The sequence below is a fragment of the Oryx dammah genome, unplaced genomic scaffold (genome assembly GCF_014754425.2).
Source record: "Oryx dammah isolate SB20612 unplaced genomic scaffold, SCBI_Odam_1.1 HiC_scaffold_22, whole genome shotgun sequence".
Taxonomy (NCBI): Eukaryota; Metazoa; Chordata; class Mammalia; order Artiodactyla; family Bovidae; genus Oryx; species Oryx dammah.
The window spans coordinates 48,671,364-48,683,699 of record NW_024070206.1 but is presented as its reverse complement, the minus strand read 5'-3'; positions in this window follow the sequence as shown (position 1 = coordinate 48,683,699).

Sequence of the window (12,336 nt, the reverse complement as noted above, 5' to 3'; positions counted from 1 at the left end):
ATTCTAGGTTCACCCCCCTCATTAGAACTGAGTCAAATGTGTCTCTTTTTATGGCTAAATAATACTCCATTGTATATCACTATTACAACTTCTTTATCCATTCATCTATTGATGGACATCTAGGTTGTTCCCATGTCGTACCATTTATAAATAGTGCTGCAGTGAACATTGGGTACATATGTGTTTTTCAGTTCTGGTTTCCTCAGGATATATGCCCAGTAGTGGAATTATTGGGCTATATGGTAGTTTTCTTCCTAATTTTTTTAAGTTATCTCCACGCTCTCCTACAAAGTGGCTATATCAATTTACATTTCCACCAGTGATTCAAGAGAGTTATCTTTTTCCCACATCCTCTCTGGCATTTATTGTTTGTAGATTTATTGATGATGGTCATTGTGACCAGTGAGACATGTATCCTTGTTGTAGTTTCAATTTGCATTTCTAAAAAGAAGGCATGTGTGATGACTGTGTAGATCACAACAAACTCTGGAAAATTCTTCAAGAAATGGGAATACCAGACTACCTTACCTGACTCCTGAGAAATCTATGCAGGTCAAGAAGCAATAGTTAGAACCAGACATGAAACAATGGACTGTCACCCTGCTTATTCAAATTCTGTGCAGAGTACATCATGAAAATTTCTGGGCTGGATGAAGCACAAGCTGGAATCAAGATTGCCAGGAGAAATACAAATAATCTCAGATATGCAGGTGACACCACCCTTATGGCAGAAAGAGAAGAACTAAAGAGCCTCTGATGAAAGTGAAAGAGGAGAGTAAAAAAACTGGCTTAAAGCTCAACGTTCAAAAACTAAGATCATAGCATCCAGTCCCATCACTTCATGGCAAATAGGTGGGGAAACAGTGACAGACTTTATTTTTTGGGCTCCAAAATCACTGCAGATGGTGACTGCAGCCATGAAATTTAAAAAGATGCTTGCTCCTTGGAAGAAATGCTATGACCAACCTAGACAGCATGTTAAAAAGCAGAGACATTACTTTGCTGACAAAGGTCCTTCTAGTCAAACCTATGGTTTTTCCAGCAGTCATGTATGAATGTGAATGTTGGACTATAAAGAAAGCCGAGTGCTGAAGAATTGATCCTTTTGAATTGTGGTGTTGGAGAAGACTGAGTCCCTTGGAATGCAAGGAAATCCAACCAGTCAATTCTAAAGGAAATCAGTTCTGAATATTCATTGGAAGGACTGTTATTGAAGCTGAAACTCCAATCCTTTGGCCACCTGATGCGAAGAACCGACTCATTGGTAAAGATCCCGATTTGGGATAGATTGAAGGCAGAAGGAGAAGGGAACAACAGAGGATGAGATGGTTGGATGGTATCACTGCCTCGATGGACATGAGTTTGAGCAAGTTCTTGGAGTGATGATGGACCAGGAAACCTTTTGTGCTGCAGTCCATGGAGTCACAAAGAGTCGGACATGACTGAGGGACTGAACAGACTACAAGCTTTCTTATAGTTGCTATTTTTTGGATGTTGGCTGATGTTTTGCATTTGGATTTCATGTGGATAATTTTTTTTAAGTTTTGAAGTTCCAATTATTGTTTTAAAATTGCTACATATGGCACATGTCATTACTTTTAATTCAGGGCAATCTTAGTGAAAACAAATACAAAAATCTCTAATTCTGAGCTCTCTCTGATCCTTCTTCCTTCTGTATCTATTCTTCCTCTCTTCCTCACCTGCTCTCCTTGCTATGTTCTCCACAATGGCAAAAACTTTCCCTCTACCTCTGAGCACATGTATATTGCCCCAGTAACCAACAAAAACTGGTCTAGTCAAACTAAATGGGCACAAAATAAGCAGTATACCAAAAGTTAAGCTCATACAAGCTACAAACCATACTGTTTCTTGGTAACAATACAGACCTCATAAACCTAAAGAAGAGAAAGGAAAGAAAACTTTGTTACTTTCTTGCTTGTTACAAGCTATGTGAGAGTATAATCTGTAAGTATGACACATTTTTTTAAGAAGTTACCTTCATTAGATAGAAGTGAATGGTGGTTACTGATTGCAACAGCATATCTTCTACTTCTTACTCTTTTTTTCAGTCATAAGACTGCATGTGACAAGGCCACACTTTTTTTTTTCTTTCTTTCAATGTGTAGGTGCATGTCTTAGGGATTTAAAAATTTCAAAACTAGTTTACTTATGCAAAGCATGTTTACATCTAGAACACTTATGCAAAGAAAGTGACTCCATGTTTTCTGAGTTCTTCAAAGAACAGAAAAATTAGAGACTGATGAAATACAGATCTGAAGTAATCTTTTAAAATATTACTTTGGGTTCTGTGAAATTATTGTGAAAAATTAAAGTGTGCAATACTTGATGCAGATGTACTGCAAGTGAACACCAGACTAACATTGGGAGGTCAGGGTCTAGATGCCATGCTTTTGTCAGCATACTCTTTTAAGTCTTCTATGTCTGAGCTGTGGTTTCTTTTTTATCCTTTCTTCCTTATTTGGACTGTAATGTGTGACATGTAAGTATGATTCAGATATTCTTGTATTATTTACTGTGTAATAAAGAAAAAACTTAAAAATTGCTCCACATACCCTTACATTTGCAAAATACTTTTTTTGGTTTTTAGTATGGCCTCAAAGACATGGTATCATTGTATCCTTAAAAATGTAGACTATGAATATTATCAGTCAACCTCTTTAGCAGAGAGAAACAGGCACATAATTCCACAAAGTCTCTGTATATCACAGAGTTATTTGAGCAGAACTGAAGGTAGGTTCTAGGTCTTCGGCAACTCAACCAGTGCTTCAGACTGGGCCATTGTGTTCTGCTGTATTCATTCAGTTCAGTTCAGTTCAGTCTCTCAGTCGTGTCCGACTCTTTGCGATCCCATGAATCACAGGACACCAGGCCTCCCTGTCCATCACCAACTCCCGGAGTTCACTCAGACTCACGTCCATCAAGTCAGTGATGCCATCCAGCCATCTCATCCTCCGTCATCCCCTTCTCCTCCTGCTCCCAATCCCTCCCAGCATCAAAGTCTTTTCCAGTGAGTCAATTCTTTGCATGAGGTGTGTACTGAAAAGCATTTGGAAACTAAGCATTGCAGATTAGACAGAGTGGAATATTTGATTTAAGAAAAATTGAGACAATTCCTTTTCAAATTGTCACTCTCACCTCTCTCCACAAATATTCACACAAGCTTTTTTTTTTAGTATGAGTGAAGTTATCAAACAACTTCAGAGCCTAAATTTTGGATCTAGAATTTACACATGATTTGTTATTGAGCTAATAATAATTAGTACCATTTAAGAACATTGCTCATATGTGTGGAAGCTTTGAAAGGAATAGAAAACAGTTCTCAGTATTGTACAAGTTACTCCCTAGTTGGAGATAAAACAGTTTCAAACACAAATGCAACTATGAAATAAAAATAACAAGGATATAATACACTTCATACATGTATGATGTACATGCATGTTTGGGATCGACCAGTTGCTCAGACCCCCAGCTGCTGCACGTGTAGTGCATCCTCTTCTTCTCTAACTCAATTCCTACTGTTAAGTTTTGTTCAGGCAAGTCTTCTCTGACCTCCTTGATTAGACTAGCAACTCCCATCCCCCCACCTTAAATTGTTATATGTTCAACAGCATCACTTAACATAGCTTCTATTTTCCCTTTATTTGTGTAGTTATTAATGTCTTCCTTTGCCATTTGACTCTAAGTTCTATGAGATTAGGAACTGTGCTCCTTTTTGTACACTCTTGTGATACAATAGCTTACACAGTGTTGTATACAAAATATGCAATCAGTAAGTACTTTTTTTGAATTAATTTATGAATCTTCCCTGCCTAACTAAACTTTAAAGGAAGGGTAAGTGGTCAAGAAGTACTGAACATACTCCAATGTTAGCTGTCAAGAAGTAGGATTTGGTGAATTTGGCACTATTAGTATTTTAGTGTAGATCATTATTTTTTGTGCTGTCCAATGCATTGGTGGAGAAGGCGATGGCAGCCCACTTCAGTACTCTTGCCTGGAAAATCTCATGGATGGAGAGGCCTGGTGCGCTGCAGTCCATGGGGTCGCTAGGAGCCAGACATGACTGAACAACTTCACTTTCACTTTTCACTTTCATGCATTGGAGAAGGAAATGGCAACCCAATCCAGTGTTCTTGCCGGAGAATCCCAGGGACGGTGGAGCCTGGTGGGCTGCTATCTATGGGGTCGCACAGGGTCGGACATGACTGAAACGACTTAGCAGCAGCAGCAGCAGCTGCATGCATTGTAGAATGTTTAGTATCATCCTTGGCCTTTAGCCAGTTGGTGTCAATATTACTTCCTCCCCATTCCTTACTCTCACCCCTAAATCTTCACAACCATAAATGCCTCCAGACATTGTGAAATGTCCTCTGCATGCAAAACCATCCCTGATTGACAGCCATTGCTTTAAAGAAATAATTGAAGTTTTATTTCTCACATTTTCACAGAATGGGTGGTCTACTTTATCACTCATATAAATCCACCTTATACCATCTTTACACCATTATTTAAGGTAGTATTTTTGTTTATTCTTTAATTTCCTCATTCTATTAATTTCTTCAAATCTTATTCACACTATAGAGCCTGGTTGTGATTCTCAGCAGTTAGATGAGGCTTTCTCATTAGTCAGGGTCCTAGCAAGAAGCAGATAACATCTCAAATAGGAATAAAAGAAATATGTATAAAAGCAGGCAAAGTGCAGGCAAGGAAAAAAGGGATAATGTAGTATCCCACAGTTGATAAGATACTAAGGCCTGACAAGGCAAACCAAAGTGAATTCTTAGAGAGGAAGCTGGAGAAATAAGATGTTTGATGTCATTCTTCTTCACATCAATTCCTTCTATAACTCTCCATTGGCTAAGCCATAGAAAAAACTACAGAATAAGAAAAACTATTAATATATCCACATGGGTCAAACTGTTGTGGTAGAGGATCAGAGTGGAGAAGGATAAAGTGAAGCTGGTAAAACAAAATGCAGTTAATTCAGCTCACTTATTCTCTCTACCTTTGTAAGCAAAACACAATTGCCCTGAGCATTTATAATACATATAATTTGTATTATTTCTGTGAAATTAACTTGCATGGAGCATAATAGTGCTTCATTAATTGCCTCATTTTTTTTTTTTTAACAAATCCTGTTTACCCGCTAGCATACCAAAAATAGTGAATCTAAAATCTTTAAAAGCATGTACTGTGTGTTGATTGTAGTGTATTCTCTTGGACATATTTACTTACTAGAGACGAGTTTTTTTTTTCTTAACTATTTATAATACTTTGTTACTATTTAAAAATTTTTATTCAGGTGAAAAGAGTGACAAGTACAAGGATCTCATGCTTGCTCTCTTCTAATCTTGAACCAGGTTCTCTAAGCAAATTTTTCTTTCCTTATTCTTATATCTTATTTACACCTCAACCCCACTGAAATTAACCCACCACCTTCATGCACTGAGTTTGGTTTGATATATGTATATGTATATATATATATATATATATAGACAAGCTATTTCATTTTCTTGTCTGGACCCCTTTGGTTATTTGATAATAATGATGACTTCTTTAAACACTGTCTTCCATCAGTTCTGCAACAGTGAATTTTTATACTTTATCTAATTCTCTAATCATTTCTTCTTTTCCACATTGTCCCATATTCTTGATGAGTCTTATAAATGGAAATGTTTTCTAGATTCATTTCTCTTTTGCTGTAAATAGTCTTTGTAGGTAATGTATATTTATTTATTTCATTCCTACCTATACACTCATAATTTCTCAATCTGTTTTGTCAACCCATGTTATTTGATATTGCAGAGGCCCTCACACTAATTTATTTTCCAAATTAAGCTGTCTTCTTTCTCAAAGTAGCATTTTCTTTTGTTTTTGCATATGTGTGTGTGTGAAATGAGAACAATACTATTTACCTGAGAAATGTCAAAAACCGAAGACCTCAAAATAATATTCTAACCAATACTCTAGTCAGCTCACCTTTCTAATGCTCCACAGCTTGTCATTTATAAACCCAATTAATGCTTTAAGTAGCTTTTAAATCTGTTTAGTATATCTCATCTTTCTTATAATATGCTATATATGAAACCTTGGGCATCTTTGCATTATCTATTGTCAGAATCTCTTGTCTTTTGTGTACTATAAATAAGAACTGGCTAAAGCCTATCCTGTCCTGTCCTTTAGACGAGGAATTAGAAGTGAATTTCAGAATTCAACAATACTAGTAAGTTAGCCCAAAGCAGAAAGAAAATATCAAATAGCTCCAAGTTAGATCATAAAAAAGCCAGTAGCTAAGAAGACATAATACAAAGTCCAAAGAGAAAAGAACAAGGTGATAAACCAAGAAGAGAGCCAAGAGTCAGAATAAGAAAGAGATGTATAAAATGAGAGGTAAGTTATTAGTAGAATTGATATTAAAAATATTTAACAATGTGTATGGTTTTGGTACACACTCACCAGGAAAGGCAGAGAAGGCAATGGCAACCCACTCCAGTACTCTTGCCTGGAAAATCCCATGGACAGAGGAGCCTGGTAGGCTGCAGTCCATGGGGTCGCTAAGAGTCTGACAAGACTGAACGACTTCACTTTCACTTTTCACTTTCATGCATTGGAGAAGGAAATGGCAACCCACTCCAGTGTTCTTGCCTGGAGAATCCCAGGGACAGGGAAGCCTGGTGACTAGATGTCAGACCTGGAAGAGACTGAAGGAAAAATGGGTAAAATATCAATGAAGTGACTGCACCTAGAGTGAACTCCCAGGTCCTTACATTGTTTATTACTGTTTAGTCACTAGGTCAAGTCTGACTCTTTTTCATCCCCATAGGCTGTAGCCCACAAGCTCCTCCTCCAGGGGATTTTCTAGGCAAAAATACTGGATTGGGTTGCCACTTCTTTCTCCAGGGGATCTTGACACGGGAATCAAAGTTGTGGCTCCTGCCAAGTCTCTTGAATTGCAGGCAGATTCTTCACCACTGAGACACTGGGGAAGTCCCAGGTCCCTGCATTTGCTGCACTTAATAAAAACTATATTTTCTAGAGCTATGCAGTTTCTTGGTATATGAACAAAACTCTGAATGATTTTTTTCTCACTAATTACATTAGTGGAATCTTCCACTTTTTCTCAACTTTCAATTTAAAGTTGGTTAACAGTGCAGAGCTTTGAATTCTATAAGCATACTCTACTTTCCTATTAGTTTGCTCCTTTGCTTATGCTATTCTTGCTTCCTGGAACATCTCACAAGTGCCAACATGGAGAACTCATACTTGTCCTACAAGGAGCTAAAGTGAAAAGTGAAAGTGCTAGTCACTCAGTCGTGTCTGACTCTTTGCTACTCCACGGACAGTAGCCTCTGTTCACAGAATTCTCCAGGGAAGAATACTGGAGTGGGTTGCCATTCCTTTCTCCAGGGGATCCTTCGGTGCCAGGAATTGAACCTGGGTATACTACATTGCAGACAGATTTTTTATTGTCTGAGACACCAGGGAAGCTAAAGTTTCATCAAACCCTAGCAAGGCTTGTTTCACTCCTTCAAGAATGATTTTTCATTCGTGAATGAATTTATATCCCCTTTTTTCTTGAATAAAAATGAATAAATGAATGAATGAGTTTATGTCCCATCATGCATTTTTTTGTAAAACCATTCAGAACGTGTCATGGCATTAAACTGCCTTGTTTCTGGCTCCTACATTTAGCATTCAGTTTCTATTTATGGTCAGAATTTTGATGATACCTATTCATCTTAAAATCTCTAACTTTATATATACCATCTGTTGGAGAGAAAGTTTTCTCTCCCTTCATAGGTTCATCTGGCTAGTCTATGAATTAAATTGACATGAGACACATTAAAAGGAGAAAATTGAACAAAAATTTAATAACATGTGTACATGGAACCCAGAAAAACTTTAAGACTAAGGGATAGCATGAACAGAGTGAATTTATTTGTATTTGCAGAATATAATGCATAAAAATTACATTTACAGGTACACTATATATAAAGTTATGTATAAAAGTATGCTTTATTTAAATATAAAAATACATAATAAAAACCACCTGAGCTGAGACTACAATATCATAAAGACAATCAGGCTTACTTTAGAAGAAGAAAAAAATGAAAAACATACTTAAAATAATAAGAATTTAATACAATAATCTTGGAAATAATTCATGAATTGCAACATTTTCTATGTTTGACATAATACTTACATGGTATTCCAAATCTCTGGTGATTTTAATGAAATGGAACTAAAGGGTTTTTTGTCAAGTTATTAGAATACCAATTCAGGGATTGCAACATTTACAGTTTTGTATAATTCTATTACTTGGTGAATACAAACTTGGTAACTCGGTAATTTAGCTGTGACCAGTTCCTCTTCAACTATGTCATTTCATCATATAATTCAAAAAGAGATACACTTGTTTTGGTATGAATATCTCAGTTCAGTTCAGTTCAGTCTCTCAGTCATGTCCGACTCTTTGCAACCCCATGAACCGTAGCACTCCATGCCTCCCTGTCAATCACCAACAACCGGAGTCCACCCAAACCCATGTCCATTGTGTTGGTGAGGCCATCTAACCATCTCATCCCCTGTCGTCTACTTCTCCTCCTGCCCTCAATCTTTCCCAGCATCAGGATCTTTTCATATGACTCAACTATTTGATTCAGGTGGTCAAAGTATTAGAGTTTCAGCTTCAACATCAGTCCCTTCAATGCACAACCAGGAATAATCTAATTTAGGATGGACTGGTTGGTTCTCCTTGCACACCAAGGGACTCTCAAGAATCTTCTCCAACACCAGAGTTCAAAAGCATCAATTCTTCAGTGCTCAGCTTTCTTCACAGTCCAACTCTCACATCCATACATGACTACTGGAAAAACCATAGCCTTGATAGATGGACCTTTGTTGGCAAAATAATGTCTCTGCTTTTTAATATGCTATCTAGGTTGGTCATAACTTTCCTTGCAAGGAGAAAGCATCTTTTAATTTCATGGCTGCAATCACCATCTGCAGTGATTTTAGAGCCCCCCAAAATAAAGTCTGACACTGTTTCCACTGTTTCCCCATCTATTTCCCATGAAGTGATGGGACCAGATGCCATGATCTTCGTTTTCTGAATGTTGAGCTTTAAGACAACTTTTTCACTCTCCTCTTTTACTTTCATCAAGAGGCTTTTTAGTTCCTCTTCACTTTCTGCCATAAGGGTGGTGTCATCTGCATATCTGAGGTTATTGATATTTCTCCCGGCAATCTTGATTCCAGCTTGTGTTTCTTGCAGTCCAGCGTTTCTCATGATGTACTCTGCATATAAGTTAAATAAGCAGGGTGACAATATACAGCCTTGATGTACTCCTTTCCCTATTTGGAACCAGTCTGTTGTTCCATGTCCAGTTCTAACTTTTGCTTCCTGACCTGTATACAGGTGTCTCTAGAGGCAAGTCAGGTGGTCTGATATTCCCATCTCTTTCAGAATTTTCCCCAGTTTATTGTGATCCACACAGTTGAAGGCTTTGGCATAGTCAATAAAGCAGAAATAGATGTTTTTCTGGAACTCTCTTTGCATTTTCAATGATCCAGCGGATGTTGGCAATTTGATCTCTGGTTTCTCTGCCTTTTCTAAAACCAATTTGAACATCTGGAAGTTCACGGTTCACATATTGCTGAAGCCTGGCTTGGAGAATTTTGAGCATTATTTTAGTAGTGTATGAGATGAATGCAATTGTGTGGTAGTTTGAACATTTTTGGCATTGCCTTTTTTTGGGGGGGATTAGAGTGGAAACTGACCTTTTCCAGTCCTGTGGCCACTGCTGAGTTTTCCAAATTTGCTGACATACTGAGTACAGCACTGTCACAGTGTCATCTTTTAGAATTTGAAATAGTTCAAGTGGAATTCCATTGCCTCCACTAGCTTTGTTCTTAGTGATGCTTCCTAAGGCCCACCTGACTTCACATTCCATGGTGTTCTGCTCTAGGTGAGTGTGAGTGACAACACCTTCGTGATTATCTGGTTAGTGAAGGTTTATTTTTTGTCCAGTTCTTCCGTGTATTCTTGCCACCTCTTCTTAATATCTTCTGCTTCTGTTAGGTCCGTACCATTTCTGTCCTTTATTAAGCCCATCTTTGCATGAAATATTCCCTTGGTATTTCTAATTTTCTAGAAGAGATCTCTAGGCTTTCCCATTGATCACTGAGGAAGGGTTTCTTGTCTCTCCTTGCTCATCTTTGGAACTCTGCATTCAAATGGCTATATCTTTCCTTTTCTCCTTTGTTTTTCACTTCTCTTCTTTTCACAGCTATTACTAAGGCCTCCCCAGGCAGCCATTCTGCAGTTTTACATTTCTTTTTCTTGGGGATGATCTTGCTCCCTGTCTCCTGTACAATGTCACGAACATCTGTCCATAGTACATCAGACGCTCTGTCTATCAGATCTAGTCCCTTAAATCTATTTCTCACTTCCACTGTATAGTCATAAAGGATTTGATTTAGGTCATACCTGAATGGTCTAGTGGTTTTCCCTACTTTCTTCAATTTAAGTCTGAATTTGGATATAAGGATTTCATTATCTGAGCCACAGTCAGATTGCAGTCTTGTTTTTCCTGACTGTATAGAGCTTCTGCATCTTTGAGTGCAAAGGTTATAATCAATCTGATTTCAGTGTTAACCATATGGTGATGTCCATGTGTAGTGTCTTCTCCTGTGTTGGTGGAAGAGGGTGCTTGCTTTGACCAGTGTGTTCTCTCGGCAGAACTCTGTTAGCCTTTGCCCTGCTTCATTTTGTACTCCAAGGCAAAATTTGCCTGTTACTCCAGGTGTTTCTTGACTTCCTACTTTTGCATTGCTATCCCCTATAATGAAAAAGACATCTTTTTTTTTTTTTTTTTTTTGCGGGGGAAGGGGGGTGTTAGTTCTAGCAGGTCTTGTAGGTCTTCATAGAACTGTTCAACTTCAGCTTCTTTAGCATTACTGGTTGGGCCATAGACTTGGATTATCATGATATTGAATGGTTTGCCTTGGAAAGGAACAGAGATCATTCTATCATTTTTGAGATTGCATCCAAGTACTGCATTTTGGACTCTTTTGTTGACTATAATGGCCTCTCCATTTCTTCTATTTCACTTCTGCTCAAATATCTCACTTCTGCTCAAAAGCTGAGCTTTTTATCACCTCTGTTCTCCTTTGTAGCTTGTTTTTCTAAACAAATGATTTTACTGATCTAAAAATTTGTATAGTATCAATATGGCTGTCTGTCCTCAATTTGATACATTATTTCCATCACACTTAACACTTAAGATAGAAATGGAAAGTGAAAACATAGTTTAAAGACTCAATATTCATAAGCTTTTGGTGATTTCTATATATTTTATGACTTGATTTTGTTTTCCCACTCCAATTCTTCCCACACAGAACCACACTAATTGTTGATTTAATGCACTCTCTTTATACTTTGACTATCACCTCTATCCCAGATGCTGCTGTATACTGTCCAGATGTTCCATAATCTGCTCCATCCTGCCTACCCAGATGTGATATTGACCACATCAACTCAGAAGCTACTTTCACTACAATTGACAGTTCTTTATTTACTGCTCCTTGCCTTTCTCAGCTAAGTGAACATGATCTGTTACTGCTTAGAGCATATCTCCAGGGTCAACCTAAACTTCAAGGTCAAATGTTAAATACCTGGACCTCCACAAAACAAACAAACAAACAAACAAACAAAACATTAATGGCTGTGCTATCCATAGAGTTCACTTTTTTCCTACATACTTACAAATATAAATGTCACCATTTTTTTAAGTCAATTCACTCATGTTCACTTCTTTGAGATACCATGGACTGTATCCCACCAGGCTCTTCTGTCCATGGAATATTCCAGGCAAGATTACTGGGTTGGACTGGCAATTCACACTCCAGGGGATCTTCCAGATCTAGGAATCAAATCTGCATCTCCAAGTCTCCTGCATTGCAGGTGGATTCTTTACCACTGAGCCACTGGGGAGCCCATAAAATCCAGTATTTATTTAAAACTTAGTTGCATTCATGGAGAAAATTATTCATATTTTATAAGGTATATATTATACCTTTTAAGAGGGTACTTCTTCATGTGTGAAGCCGGTCCTTAAATTTCTGAGACAAAAAGGGGTCACATTTCATACTTTTAAAATTTTTCTCACAGTGCCAAGTGTAATATGTAGTAAAAATAAGAAAGAGTATAATTATAAAGTTTTCATGGATCCAGATTATCTGGTTTTGCACATTTTGAGCAATTCTTTTGATTGCAAATTCATTAATGCAAAACTATTTCATTCTGGTTGAAAAGCT